The following is a 16,592-nucleotide window of genomic DNA, read 5'->3' as shown; positions in this document are numbered from 1 at the left end:
AACACGTGAGATCAATGAAATGGCTGCAGGTATGGATTGACTCCGAGATAACCCATAGGGATCTGTGATCTATCAGATTTGGAATCACTAAAGGTACAAAGAAGGCATAATGACCTTCACAATGTGTGTTATGCTGGGACTTGAACCATTCCATTTTCTGACTTTTAAGCCAGTGTCTTTAACAATCATTTTATTATGTGGTTGCATTATATGGGTTCATTAAATTCAAAGCTAATTTATGTCAGGCTCCTGTTTCTTTTGCATATTTATATCAATAATATTAGTGTTAAACATGACATTAAGTATAGCATATATTCGTTAAAAATTGGTAACCAACTCACTGCCGATATAAATAAATGCATCAAATATTTTGAAACCAGCAATTCAAAGAATTAGATATTTAGGTTATGAGGTTACATGAAACTGTCAGTCTGGGAAAATAGCTAAGGAAGCAAGTTCTAGAAGCTTAAGACATTTTCGGGATACTTACACATGACATAGTTTTAGGAGAGTTATTAAGTAATTTTTCTATCTCTTAGTAGCCTCATCTGTAATGTAGTGTTAATAATAATACGCACTATTGGTTTGTTAGGAAAGGTAACAATGTACGTACAGAATTTAAACTAGTGACCAATCATAAACTCTTGATAAACATTTATTGAGATTTACTTTCAAACCATTTTATTTGGAATGATTCAAATGATTTGTCTTTTTCAACATTTCATCATGGTCTCAGGGTCTATCTAGCTAAAATATGATGTTTTTTTAAAAAAACCGCAGCTCACATATGTTCATATGATGTTATCCCATCTGTTTGAAATATTACATTTCAATCAACTGGTGTTTCACTTTAATGAGTACACCTTGTTTGATGTTCCTTACATATTATCATGGGAATGCCAGTTGTTCATTTTTCTGTTGTTTAATTAATGAATTAGTAGAGAAGAGAATATAATCAATAATCTGGTTTCTAAAATGGTTTCAACCACATGTTAGACTGAATTAAAAAATAGTTTGAATCTAGAGTAGTCACTCAACTTATTACTTGGTAAGGGTTGTTTTCTGCTGTTAGCCCTTCTTAATACATGAATTGTAGCACCACCAGTATGGCACTCCAACTCTCTGGAGCAAAAGTTAAGTGAATTATGGAGAGAAAACTGGCAAACTAGCACTGACAGACATGATGATAGTGAATGTTGGCTTGTGAAATTCCAAAGACAGCATGTAGTTCCCTTTCATAAACAACGACACAATAAGAACTACCGGGAAATTGTCCAAGGTTTGATAGAAAGATCATTGAGCAACAGTGTCAGGAGAGCTAGATTCTCATAACATCAAATGCTAGCTCATTAAATTAATTCAGACAAGTCACAATGACAGCTCTAGCTCAATTTTCTTAGCTCTAAATCACAAGGACTGTAATAGATATATTCTTTTTATTTTCTGTAATTTTATTCAACAAACATCTGCACTGCAGCTAGGTCCTCCATTGAGTTTGAGGGACACAGAAGTAGAAGAGGTAAATTCTATCTTCAAGGAACTCATAGCAGAATGAAGGATAAAAATTAAAAAGATAATTACATCATTGTGCACTAAATGTTATGATCATTAATCACAGTTTCTAATTTAGGGAAGGAAGAGGGAATATACTCTAACCTTGGGGAGAATTAATTATTTCTCTGAGAAGGTAGGGGCATTCTGAATCTTGAATAGTGACTATGTATTAATAGTTAACGATGCACATGGGTAGGGAATAGAGGAGACTTACAGGCAAAGGAAAGAGCATGTGTCACAGTCCCAAAGGCTCAGGCAACAAGCTGTATTCAAGTATTTCTGTTAATTCCTTATAGATGGAGCTCAGGGTGGATATAAGGTGTGCAGTGTGCAGATGGAGGCTGGAGAGAAAATCTAAAGTCGTATCACCAAGGGCCCATTGTGTCATGCTAAACATTTTAAGCTTTGTTCTGAAAGCAGTGAGTTAATTGAGAAGTTTTTTTTTTTTTTTTTAATGGAAGAGACATACTCAGAATTGCTTTTTATTTGTTTGTTTGAGACAGGATCTTGCTCTGTCTCCCAGGATGGAGTAGAGTGGCACAATTATGGATCACTGCAACCTTCAATTCCTGGCTTAAGTGATCCTCCCCACTCAGCCTCCCCAGGACCTGGGACTGAAAGTTTGCAGCACCAGGACTGGCTAATTTTTAATTTTTTGGTGTGTAAGGAAGGACAGTGTCTTATTATGTTGTCCTGAGTTCAAGTGATCCTACTGCCTTGACCTCCCAAATAACTAGGATTACAGGTATAAGCAACCATGCCCAGCAGAATTGCTTTTTGAAAATAAATTCTACCAGCAAAAGTGAAGAAACAGATATAAATCGACATTTCTGGGGACAGGAATACCTGTTAGAAATCAGCTGTGTGAAATCTGAATGAGGAAAGGTGAAGCCTATACAGAAGACTCTGTCAGTATAGGTGGTGTGGTGTTACGGTGTTACGGTATATACTGGTTTGTGTCCAGGGTTTCTGGTTCATGACTCCTGTGGTAATGCTCATTTTAGTCTCTTGTTACAATATTGTGTGTATTGAGCCTCAAGGGTAGGCCTCAGGAAACAGAATCCCCTTCTGTCCTCCATCTGCTCCAAAGCAGCACTCCAATCTTTCCTGCCTTTCTGACTATGAGTTTTAAGACCCTTCCCAGAGAGGGTCCTGCCCAATACCTAAGGGAAGGAATGCTAACACTGTGGAGCTTCCATAAAAAAACCAGGAGGTCAGGGTTTGAGGAGCTTCAGGACAGCTGAGCACATGGAAGTTCCTGGAGTACAGCGCACCTGGGGAGGGCACAGAAGCTCCGTGCTCCTTCCCCTATACTTTGCCCTAAGTGTCTCTTCATATGTATCCTTTTGAAGTATTCTTTTTAATACACCTGCAAACATAAGCAAGTGTCGCCCTGAGTTCTCCGAGCCACCCCAGCAAATTAATCCCACCCAAAAGAGGGTAGTGAGAACCCCAACGTGAAGCCAGTTGGTCAGAAATTCCAGAGGCTCGGACTTACAACTAGTGTCAGGCATGGAGCAGGGAATACTGGGGGCTGGAACCCCAACCTGTAGGGTCTGACACTATCTCCAAGTAGATAGTGTCCCACCTGACTCAGAGGAGACCCAGTTCACTATTCAGTGGGTGGTGAAACAAAACACATATATGGCCACAGAAGTCTTCTGTGTTAATAATTGCTGATGTGTGGCATGAAAGTAGAGGAAAAATGCAGTTAGAGGGGAGAGATTTTCCATTACAGGTAGGAAGAGGTGTAATGGATAGATATCACAGAAGAGAATTTGGAGGAATTGGAGACTGATCAAATAGACGAGGTATTTTTTTCTGGGTGGATGAGATGGTGACCTTTGCTAAGGGAACACAGGAATAGTAACAGGTTGATTAAGATAAAAAATTTCCATCCAGAAGTTCACTTTAAAGTACTTGCTGGCTTATAATGAAAGACATTCATAAATTAGATAAATGTGTCTAGAGATCTGGAGATGATCCCTCAGATCTTTTCATATACTATAACTTAATTTATTAAAAAATTAAAAATGAAAACCTTTTTTAGTGTTAACTGTCTGCCAGCCATTGGTCTAAATCTGAATAATTAAATGAGAGAATATTAAGTACTTGCTGTATACATTGCTCTTGCTTTGAAGTAGCTCATTAACTCAGGAGGGATATAAGCCATGTTGTCGAACTTACAAAATAGAAAATCAAAATGTCAAACAAAACGTTTAACTTTTAACCTTTTAACTTGTTATGGAGATGCCCTCAATCATCTCTTCCCAGATAAAATTCCTACTTGTTCAAGCTAGAGGTTTTTTTGGACCCTTTCCACTCCCTATCTCTCCTGTCTTCTTACTGATTTTTGGATTATCACAAGCCTGTTCTTATCCTGTATGATACAGACTCAGAGAGGATACCCAGGACTCACCAAAGTTTTACAAGACATGCCAGACAATAGCTTGCTGAATAAAAACACTCCACTCTCATGAATTTACTTTAAGCTTTCACTCCTTTTGCTACAATTGTTAATGTATTCAGCAGTGGCTAATAAATAAATAATGATAGCTTATTTTCCTTGTCACAATATCAACCTTTAATTATGGAATTAACTTACATTGTGTATATAAATTAAAAAGTTAAATAATGCAATAGATATGTGTGTAAAAGACCTGAACTTAAATCATTATGAAAATAATGGCTGCTCTGAGAAATTTAATTAGGATTATGTAAAGAATAAAGAGGTATTTATGGGGTGATTTATTAATTGGACTTATATGTTTCTATTATGTTATCCAAGGTGATTTGTAGGATGTCAAATATAATTTGAAAATAAATGATGAACATTTCCTAACTCTATCTTTGCATATCCTTCATGAGCTTTATCACATAACCTCCTATATAAAACTCTCTATTACACATAGGATCAGTTCCAAACTCCCTAGTTTGAAACTCAGAAAATCTTCCTAATCTGTTAGCCTGAATCTGAACAAAAAAGTCCAGGGGCTGGTGACCTATCCAAACTTCTCCCTTCCACACTGTTGACGTTACCCCAGCCTTGTCTCTTATCTACTCATCTCTTTCTTCTGTATTTAAACTCATAACATTTAGCTCAGTTTCCCTTTCCTAAGAACTTACCTGATCCTCCCAGTCTTTGACGACATCTAATTACCTTTAGCACTAATTCTCTGCCTTCTTTCTTACTCTAATAATACATGTAAGTCTGTGACTCTAAGTAGCCTATAAAAAAAAGTGTAGAGAAAGTAGCCAGAAGTGAGCAGGAGATAACAGTTCTGTCTCTCCCACCAAAAGAGGCACATTGCATATTTTTTCAAGTCTTGACAGCACTTTTTGATAGATACTATTTTATGTAGATAATTAAAGGGGGCCCAGAGAGGTTTGAATAACTTGCCAAAGCCCTCTCTGCTTTTAACGGGAAACACTATTTAAATCCAATACTGCCTGGTGTATGTTCTTCATCCTCTTTCCTATGGCCACATTGTAGGGGTATCGGCTTTGAAGTCAGGGTACTAGGATTTAAATGACAATGCTGCTCCTTGTTAGCTGTGTGGATTAGTTTAGTAAATGCTGTCTAAATTCTTTGTTAAGTAATTTACACACTTACTAGTGGTAGCTTTGTGAACAAGAACCCTAGAGCCTGGTACATAAGCTATGCTCACTTTGTAAATAAGGAAATTGAAGCACAAGGAGGTTAGAAAACTTGTCCAAAGTTGCATAATAAGACACAAAACTGGATTTCAATCCCAGGCAGTCAGCCTACACTCCGAACTATTACATTCATTATTATGATAGCTTCTATGGAAAGCTATCATAACCCCTTTAAGCAGCAATAGATTTCTTATGCATAAAATGGGTATAGAACTGTTTCAAGGATTAAATGGGATGATAGGGAAAAACTTAGCATAATGACTGGCACATAAAGGAACTAATAAATACTTGTTGTTATCTTCATCATTTTATTATTCTGTTTGGAGGGCTGGGATGAAGAAACTCAATATTTTTACCCCACCCAAAAGTGATTCTGAGAGTAGTTGAATGTTCTACCTCATATTTGTTGATTTGGTTATGAAAATGTTACATGTTTTAAAAGATGGTAAAGAAAACATGGGCATTATCAAATATTGACAGATACATGGATTAGTAAAAAATTATATTTAAATTATAGATGATGGAGCATTGTTTTATGATTTCATATACAAATGAGTTCTTTCTGGAAGAAATTTTCTCTTTACATCCATTTAACAGCAGAAACCAATAGTATAATCTACTGCAGAATCTGAACACTTGCTTTAATCATACTTGCCTATAATAGAGTCATACAAATGTATTTTGGACCCCGTCATATCAGTTTCTATCATTACCTTCTTTACTAATAGCTAAATGCTCCCAAGGCAGAGTTATTGGCAGAATTTGGACACAATAGAACACTTTGATCATTTGCAATTCCCCACGGAGAGGGTAAAAGTTGTGAAATCAACTCTTTGTGGAAATGTAGCTTTGTTTGTCCTTACCCCCAGATTTGAGCCATTCTGTCTGTAAATGCATGTCTGAGATGTAAGAATGCCAAGACTGGAGTGTGCTGCTGGGTCAGTATCAATATCCCTTCTGACAAAAATGAAGGATCTGAAGGTAGACAGGATTATGATGGTCCCCAGCTGGGGACAGAAAGAATTTCAAAATAAGGTCGAAAGGTGTCTTTTTGAGGCAATTTATAATGTGTTACTAATAAGATTAGGAAGAGTTCTAAATCTCAGAAAGACTAATCTTTAACTAAAGACTAATCTTTAACTCCTAATAGCTAAATTGGACTGTGTCGAGTAACATGTTTAAATAAAAAAAAGGACATAATAATGAAAGGTGGTCTATATGGACTCGAGACTATTAACTGAAGCATAATTACATGCCAGAAGGTTCATTCAGCAATGACTATGGAGGAGATAAATGATATCTGGAAAATAAGTATTTTAATAATCAGGAAGACAGGATATGCTGCGTAAAATTTTCCATAGCTCTTTTCAATTCCTTATATGCTGTTTTATGCCCTAAAACCCTTCTGCTTTCCTAATCCATTTGCTTGGTACCTTGATAATAGAAGGATTTCCTGAAATAGCAGAAAATAAGGTAATTTGCAAAAGAATAACTCTCATTGTAAATTGACCATTTTGCTTCTTAAAATTTTAAATTGATTAGAATGAATTAGTCTTACAGATTTTGTTACTCCCATGATGCATTCATAAAAGTTTGTTTGTGAACCTGCAAAACCAAGAAGAAATCCTGAACCTGTAGAGATGCCTTCATGGTGATATATGTGGTTTTCAATCTGCTGATTGTTTTCATCTACACTGGAGCTTTCAAATATAACTGTGCATTAGACTGACCTTGGTTACTATTAAATACATCAATTCATGGATAACCCTTCAGACTTGTGAAAGTAGCTAGGGGCTGACACACTGTTATTTAAAAAGCGTATGAGCTGATCCTGGTGTTACATTTTCTATGTTTTCTGAAAATAAGGCCATAGACTAAGGTCATATTCATGGGAGAAGAACAACCTGATAAATCAGTGATGGCTTCTTAGTTATGTATACAAATAACTATCTCAAAAAATTGAGAACCAGCCATATTTTTATGAAGAAAAGCTGCATAAACTGTATAATTCTCTCAGCCCTCCCCATGGGGTCTCCTCCAGAGACATGGCCTCTGGGAGAGCTTGATGGATGTCTGGTGATGAAAACAATGATGAAATGGCACTAAGACACTAAGATGGAAATTATGGTTGTGAGTGCTTGACAACTCTGTATCAAAAGCTGAATTAGAGGCAGATTAGTTAAGACAATCTCTCAACTTCAAGTATATCTACCCCTAAATCAAAAGAGGGTGCCCATGATATCCTTCAAGTTATCCAGAAAAGAGTCAGAAATGATTAAATAAAATAGAGTCATCATTATCCACAAAAGGGAGGGTTCATGCTACATTTTTTATAGCTCCTTTAGTAACTCCTGAACACAATGACAACAGGAATTCTTCACTGTGTTTGAAAAAAAGATGTCGTTTAAAATATAACACAAAGATAAAATCCACAAGTGTAACATTAAATAAATGACATTATTTAGTACTAGCAATTTTACTGGAAGACTGGTTATGAATGTTTTTGCACATGTCTTGGAGAAAAGGATGTGGATTCCATGGAATATAAAACTTCAACTGTATACCACGGGTCTAGTAGGCAAGGATGTGAGTGCAGAGAAGTAAGCTAAATGACACAGGAAGACAGGTACCTTGGGGTTGGCACGCAGAACTTTAAAGTTATGGGTTAGAAATAGTAACCTAAAAATTAGAATTTTGTAAAGGTTAATTCCACACCTAAGCCCTCAGTTTTTCTCTGAATTTTATTGGCTTCCATGGCATGTGTGGATGATCTACATGAGAGTGTGTATGTACAGAGTCCAGTCCTGTCTGCAAAAGTAAAAAATAAGTGAGGACATGTCAATAATATGCCTACATCTACTCATACTGGACAAGCAACAACTGTCTCTTGTTATTACACATGCAGAAGCCTAAGTTTACCAGGAAATTTTTGCACAAAAATATATTTATTATTTAATAATACAGTTAATATTTATACTTTAAAAAGTCACTGATAAAGACAAATTCCAGGGTATTAAAGAATCACCAGCGCTCTCTGGAAAGCTAAGCCAATCCCGTGAAACTCATCAATACTAGAGGTCATTGAATCTAAAAAAAATGATGAAAGTAATATTCCATCCAAGATTGTGCAGACACTGTCATCAAGACTAATAAACATTTATTGCAAAAGATTATTGGGAAGCTTCTCAGAGCTGTTTTCTCCTAGGGAAATAGGAATTTACAGGAACTATGGTTTAAAGGAAATTCTATCACCCATCATATTTTAGGCTGAGAAATGACCAATAGGGGCCAGTGTAAGTGGTGGCACTTATGAAACAAGAAGTCAGCACTTGACAGCCATTTTATTACACCTTGAACATATTGAAGAAATAAATCATAACCATAGTAAAGAATTTGCGCTCTTGAAATCTTGGGCTTGAGAACAAAAGCCAAAGTCTACGGAGACTACAGAGATGAATTCTAAGCACTGTACACATTTGAGTTGCTCCAGGCATTAGTAAGGACCTGGCAGTCATGGATCCCCTGGGGTTTGGCCAGGGAGCAATGACCAGGACAATAGCTTTTGACTTAACAGAATTGCCATGATCTTTGAATTACCCTCAGTAAACAAAGTAAATTGCCTGTTTCCTTACTCTTGCCCCTGATACCACAAATTTCCACTATAAACTTTGATTTAATTCTATTCATGGGACTTTGCTTTTCCATGGTGTGAGTTCTGGAAAAAATAAAATTCCTGTTCTTGTTCTGATGATGAAGGGTACATAAGCAAGTCTAACCATCCAGCAGGATGAGGTGGTGGGGCCGGGGGGCGGGAGGACGTATATAAATATGGATTGCCAGTGGAGACTATTTGTAGATATAGGACATTGAGTTATGTATTTCTTTAGGCAGGAGGACCAGCTAACAGTATGAAATGCTTATTCATATTTGTTATATCCAAGTTTTCTTTTTCCATGTCTTCTCTTGTCCTATAATATATTGTTCTAATCAGCAGACCTATTTTCTGCCCTCTTTGATACCACGATCTTACTTATTGTTTGAGTTAAATCACAGAGGCCTCTAGCCCTTGGCTTTCTCAAAGTGAAGCACTATATATAAAATGAGTTACTGCAAATAAGACAAGGTCCAGTGCTATAAAACTGTCAACCTCATCTCCAGCATTTTCTTTCCAAATAGCACTACATACTTTCTTAATATTACTTCGCTTTGAAAAAGGGCAAGTTTCTATTAAAGTTAGGCATCTATGAATCTCATGTTTCAACACAATCCCAATAACACAAAGGAATTTGGAATATTAAACATGGATCATTTTGAATAGTTTTTTGGTAAGGATCTAGTGAGTGTGCACGCATGTGCATGAACATGCATTAAACTGGCATTCAATATTTAGTTACCATGAGAACAGATGACATTTAGTGTGGGTTTAAGATTTGAGGTATAGCATCCTATAGTTTTCCACACTCCATCCAGGAACATAAACAATTATGGGGCAGCAGATGTTATTTTCTCTAGCAATGGAGGTAATCTTCCAAGTGATTGACACTTTTTCTTTTTTGGTATGTCATGTAAGGTAGAACGAGATGTAGTAAATGGCTTGGGCCAAGAAATTAGAATGATCTCAGAAGACAACCATCCTTGGGAGGATTTTGGTGTGTCTTACCTGGGCAACATATAATATAATTTTGGACTTTCTAGACCTGTATGAGAAGAGGAAACATACAGTGAGCAAACAAAGAAAACTAGAAATGTATCAAGAAGATTTTTATTTTGGCATAGCATCTGGTAAATGTATTATCTCTAAATTAAAGTGCTAATTAAGAAAAAATGAACTGAGTAGTGGCTTAGCAGCCAAGTAATTTGCTGCCATCCTACATGGTTTAGAAGCACAAGCTTGGTTGTAACTTTGTTGGTAGTAATGTTGACACATTCTCTTTTTTATGTATTTCAAATATCAAATGATTAAAATCACTGGAATGTACAGTGATACAAAAATTACCTTTGAATCTATGAAAGGATGATCAAGTAAGTGACTAGCATGAGAAGCCTAGGTGTGAATTACTATCCTTAGACATATCAATTCTAGACTATCTGCTACTCAAAGAATAATCCAGCTTTAGATTCGTCTGGGAGCTTGCCAAAAATGCAGACACTAAAGGCTCCATCCCAAACCTACTAAATTAGATTCTAATTTTAACAAGAGAATTCAAATGTACAATGAAGTTTGAGATGCACTTTTGTACTACACACAGAAGATTTGATGTGTCCTTGTTTGTGTATGTGAGTGTGCAGGACACAAACACAAGAATCATTTACAAACATCACACTGTCATTGAAAGTTCAAGTCTATAAAAAAATAACTGCTTCTGGCTGGGTTCAGTATCTCATGCTTGTAACTGCAGGACTTTGACAAGCCAATGTGGGCAGCTTGCTTGAGCCCAGGAGTTTGAGACCATCCTTGGCAACATGGCAAAACCTTGCCTTTACAAAAAATGCAAAAATTACCCAGGCATGATGGTGTGCACCTGTAATTCCAGCTACCCAGGAGGCTGAGGTGGTAGAATTATTTGAGCCTGAGAGGTCGAGACTGCAGTGAGTTGTGATCACACCACTGCACTCTAGTCTGGATGCGCAGAGTGAGACCCTGTCTCAAGAAAAAAATATAGCTTTTTTATTTTTCAATACATTGAAGGCTTGAACCTATTATCAATATTGTTTCTTGTCTTTTTTTGTTCCTCAGGAACCACTTGTCTCCAATCTTCAACATAGCTGTTCCTCCCTACTGGCCTCACACCAAAATCAAGTTTGCACAGGGGCAGTAGGCTTGAAGATGTATGGAAATGAAATACATTTCCTCCATATTTTTTTCCAAAGAGGAATGGCATGACCATATTTTTAAGATAGTAGAATTCATTATTAGTATTTATTGAGGACATACAATGTGCAAATCTTTCTTGCAAGGGTTTTATATGCATCATCTCATTCATCCCCACGATGACATTATGACATGGGTATAATTATTTATCTGTTTTAAAAATGTCAACAGTGAGTTTCAGAAACTTTAAATAATTCCCTATGGACATACAGCTCTCACAAGGTAGAAGCAGACTTCATTGAAAACCACAATGTTATTCTCGTTTTGGGTAGAGCATTCAAATTATAGGGATTTTACACTGGTCCAAGCTTGAGCAATATCAGGGGTTAGTAGCAGTTAGCATAGACAAGATAGTATATCTAGGACTAGTATAGAATAATTAGGTTAGAAACAGGACAGCAAACAGAATTAAGAGTTCATTGATCTCTCCACCTATCTAAATCAATTCAATTCAATGTTTCATCTTGCATACAAAAGTTGCAGCACTGACAACTGAGGGACACTGATGAAATATCTCCTTTCTAATTTCTGTAAACACTTATTTGACTTAAATTACTTTGACCACTTACTAACTTGATTTGTTTTATTGCCCTATGAAATGTGAAATTTCTCCAGTTATACTGTGAGCTCTTTGTATGGATGAAAATCATTCTTACACTTTTTTTTCTTTTATTTCACAGAAAGGACAGCATATGGCCTGGCTTTAGCTTCTGCCTAACATGTGTATGGATTAATTAATTAGCAGGTTCCAGCAACTCTTGATTTTAAGGGATGTCCTAGAGTAGGTCTAGGATTTAGACATGTGCAACAAGTGAGAAGTAACCCCACCCTGGAGGCTTAAGAAGGCCTCCTTAGAGAAGTTCCAGGAAGTTTATGTTAGGGACAATTAGGCTTAAAGCACAGTCTTTATTCCCTTTGTGAACTGAAGTTCATCCATGATAACACAGCATATTAACTAAGTAATTAACTTGAAAAGATCTGAGAAGTATTTTATAGATAACAGTAGAATTTTAGATCTAAAGCACACTTTAGAGAGAATAGCATTCCAACTCCCTGAATCAGAAATCAGAGTTCACAGAGAATGAGAGTTATCCAATGTAGTAAAGCAAAACTCAAAATAGAATCAAGGTCTCCTGATACCCTGTCCAGTATTACTCTGCCATATGATGCTATCTTCCCAGTCAAGCACATTTGATGTTATGATTGAGTAATAAAACTTCCTCATAGTTAGGGAGTCTGAATGCCACTAATCTTGTAATGAAACACTTCATTCCAAGTTCCACAATACAGTCACAATGACACCAGAATAATCCAGCAGACAAAATTGCACTTAGAGTTAAGGGCCCAAATGGTTAGCTATGGGATTGGGAGATGCTGTGAGAGAACTAGCTATGCCTTCATATCATTCCAGGAAGTATTGTGTCTGGTGTCTATTACTAAGCTGGAACCTACCACCTTTTTGATGCCAATGATGTTAACTCCATTGAGGAAATGATTAATTAACATTGAAATTTTCAAAATATGGACACACGAAAATAAATTAAAATGTACCCCAGTCATACAAACATCATACAGAAAAAAATAAGTAGACGAACTAAAACACAATGATTGCAGATTTTGTCTGGTGCATATGGGAAGAAAAGGATATTGTGCGTTTTATACTGTTATATTTATATTATTTATATTTGTCTTTGTTACATGTAAAACCAGGTATTTTAGATCACCCCAACATGAGTAAAGCATCACTGTTACTCCTACAGTTTACAATGAGTATAGTTGAGAGCAGATGCCCAGCATTTTTTTTGAATCTAAGTAATTGAGCATGGCATTCCCATAGCAAGTGTTTCCATGAGCTCATTTAATGTATTATAACAGTCCCTATGACCAAGATATTATAATATCGACATTGTAGCTAAAGAAACTGAGGCTCAAATATACTGCAAGGTAAGTACTACAGTGTAACATAACTGATAAATGATCAAGACAGAATTTGATTTCAAATTTTCCAGATTCTAAAACCAGTTCTCTCAACTATTTTATGATGGTTGATTTATTGTTTCTTTAAGACATTCCAGGCTCCTTTATGTTTGTCAGAATATTGATTTTACAATTATTTTCACTAGACTAATATGTAATAGAAATCCATAATATAGTCTACCATTTCTCCTATTTTCTCAAATTTTTTTGATTCATGTATATTAACATATTCACAGAAAACTCAGGACCCTTTTACCACTTGTGGAAAAATAATAAGCAACAGAGATTAGACTCTTTTTCAGAGTTCTATATGCTACTGATGATAGCAAGAGGAAACAGACAAATTCCTAGGAAGACGGGGATAGGTCCCCAGTGAAACCTGACCTTTAAGCCAAGGACAATCTGAAGCCTAAAAACCAACTGCCAGGTCTGGATAGAGTCAATGACCAGAGTGAGAACTTTCATCCCTGTCTTACCCACTCTTTCTCAATTGGTTCCTTCTTTATGATGACTTTTAACCTATGGAATGGTGCTTTTTCCAAGACCTCCGCCATGGACCAATCAGCAGTAGTTCCCCATTATAAGCCCTTAAAAACACCCCACTCAGTCTCACAGAAGGCAACCCACTTTTGGGTTCCCTCTCTCTGCTGAGAGCTTTTATAAAAGTCTACTCTGCCTTACTCACTTTCCAGTGTCTGAGTACCTTATTCTTCTTGGTTGCAGAACAAGAACCTGGAACTCGCTGAACGGTAGGAGTGAAAAAGTTGTGAGGGTCTTACCCTCTGAGCTGCGGGCAGCAGAGAGTAAAAGAGTTGTAATTCTCCCTCCCACTTACCAAACAATGGGAGAGAAGAAGCTGCTGGTCAAGTCAGTTCCTCTTGCTCACCAAACCACAGTATAGAAGCCACAGGATGCCACTCCCTCCCACTTGCTGAGCTACAGGAGTGAAGAAGCGAAGCTCCTGGGCACCACTTTCTCCTGCTCACTGAACTACAGAAGGAAAATAGCCACAACATAGGGAGGTTGACATGGATTTAATGTTTTATGTGACTTACTATGTAGATATTCAGGACATGGATGAATGAAAAAAAAAAAAAAGGACATTTTGCTGTGTGAAGTATTATGACACCCTCACAATTTATTTAAAAATTGAGAGTGAATGTCTATACTTCAAGACAAAAAAGAGGTATCATTCCTTAAGACGGGCAGTTGTGGCCCAGTTACAAATAAAAACATCACAGTTCTTCCTCTTCTATACATTCCACATATTCCTATACAGTATGGCCTGTAATCCATTATTCTTAGTGGCTGAAAAGATTTTGATGAGACTTATATTCCATAGTTTATAATATATGAATTATGAATCTTAATGTTGTATTCACGATAAATATTGGATAATAATATTAAACGTGAATTCTCAAATTACATGTATTGCTTCAGAGACTTTGATAAGCTACGCTTTGTCCTCAGGAAAACCAGTAAATTGGTGAGCTCCACAAGACCAAGATCAGTAGCTTAAATAGCCTCTTTGTCAGTCTAGAGTATCTAGAACAGAGCAGGGAAAAGTCAATATGCTTTAGATAAATATCAATCTTATTTGGCAGGATAAAATCACCACATGTTTAAATATGGGTGAGTGATACAACATCAACTAGGCACATAATAAGAAAAAAAGTAATTCTGACATGCAAATGGGGATTCAGAGTGACATATAAGGCCTTAATTAGATAAAGGCATTCTAACAGAAATATGATATTGATAACTTAGAGGGTGTGCGGCTGTCAATACAAATGGACTTTAGTAACAAGAATTAGAAAATGGTGGTTATCTTTTATAAAAAAGGCTAGGGACATATCAAAGCGATAGACATAGCAAAGAGATGGCTGTGGTGCTTATATATTTTCCTTGAGGGTTGTAACCAGAGAAAGAAGTTCACAGCAGAGCAGATTTAAATCAAACTATGCAGATTAAATTATGGCTGGACTCAGACCTTTCCTTAAAAAGTTGTACAGTAAATATTAGTTTGAGTAAAAAAGAGATACGTTTTATAAATTTTAATATGGAATCATTATATTGTCAATTTATCTTGGAGAAGGGGTGGTTTAAAACATGATTCACCATACTTGTGTCAGGAGTTTTTCTCCCAGTCAAATTCAGAAAGCACAGGGTTCTATACCCGTAGCCTGGTATGTTGACCAATATTGACTAACTTGCTTGGCTCCATTGGTAACCTTTGGGGATGAATGAGTAGACAATTTCTGGTTTATATGCAGGAATATAAACCCAATATCTTCTGATTCGTGTAAGAAATTATTTGTGGACATTGATAGCCCTAAGACATTAACAATTTTAACAAAAGTCATTTATTTTATGCCCCTTTTGAAATTAAAGTTTGTTGAAGAAGTTTTATAGATTATTTTTTAGTAATATGTTTCAGTCAGGAATCCAGTGAAATGCCTTTAAACTTCAGTTTTGAGTCATAAGTTATTTTATTTTATTTAGGGTATAACTTTTTCTGGAAATCTTAATAACATAAAATACAGTTCTTATACAACAGCTTAGAAGATGCTTGAAAATGAGAAGTAAAACACTTTTCTCAAAATCAAGGATTGCATACTTCTTTCATCTTGTTACTAAACAGACAACTAGGCATGTTATGTCAGTAAGTCAAAAGTGGGCTGTGGGAATGATTATGGAAATGTCTATTAGGTACCCACAAGAGCTGGGAGGTCATAGGAAGAAATAAGATGACATCTCATTACAGATTTCAAATGTCTTAAAATAAAACGTGTCTTAAAACTTCAATCACTTGTTTTACAGATGAAAAATTTATGTCCAGAGAAGGTAAAGGATTTGGTTAGGGACTTAGAAGCTCAGGAATGGCAATACTGGAAGCAGAAACATGATTTTATGGCTTCCTTAAAATTTATTCAATAAAGTCTGATAAAGTAATGGATGGATGCCCTCATAAGATGATCACAAACTTCAGAACAGAAATAAATATAATTCAATCTTGGATTTGTTGAAAGAAAGTTAATTAAGGTAGGAAAAATGCTAGCGTCTTCTAACTACAGAAATCTCAACTCACCAGAAGGTTATATACCAGAATATATAATAAACGAATGAAAACATTTGTTAAGCATTGGTTTCAAGTTAGAGTAATGCAGAGCTTTTTCAGAAGAGAGTTAAGTGCATTTATTATTGGTGAAAATAGCTTATTCCCCTGACTGCAGTAGCTCTAAGTAATGTACATTTTGGAGGTGACAAATTTCTTTTTACATCCTATTACTAAGCAATACACATTTCACTCAGGCTAACACAAGAATTAAATAAAGAGATGCAATTTCAGACAGAATAAAGTACCTAGGATCAGTAGATGGCAGGCAGGTCCCCATAAAACATTTAAAGAGCACTAGAGCAATATGATTTCTTGCACAATTTTTCTTCTGGGTTCATGTGATGTGTTTTAACTCAGACACTCTTAGCAATGAAGTTCTGAAAGAAGAAAAATGGTCCCTTTAAGGACACTTTT

At 36.1% G+C, this 16,592-nt stretch overlaps 1 protein-coding gene across 2 annotated transcripts in view; it reads right to left on the bottom strand.

Annotated features, from left to right (window-relative positions):
• Nucleotides 1-16,592, bottom strand: part of RIT2 (Ras like without CAAX 2) — a 375,399-nt gene that overhangs the window by 312,743 nt on the left and 46,064 nt on the right. The window contains exon 2 of one of the 2 annotated variants that reach the window (XM_012440882.2): nt 16,424-16,555. The exons of the other annotated variant lie outside the window; for it this stretch is intronic. The gene's annotated coding sequence lies outside the window, so the exon portion shown is untranslated. The remainder of the gene's footprint in view (nt 1-16,423; nt 16,556-16,592) is intronic. 2 annotated transcript variants of the gene reach the window in all.

This window comes from Aotus nancymaae, unplaced genomic scaffold, assembly GCF_030222135.1.
Source record: "Aotus nancymaae isolate 86718 unplaced genomic scaffold, 86718_ANA_hifiasm-v0.15.2.pri h1tg000020l, whole genome shotgun sequence".
NCBI classification, from domain to species: domain Eukaryota; kingdom Metazoa; phylum Chordata; class Mammalia; order Primates; family Aotidae; genus Aotus; species Aotus nancymaae.
This window is presented reverse-complemented; position numbering and strand designations above follow the sequence as displayed.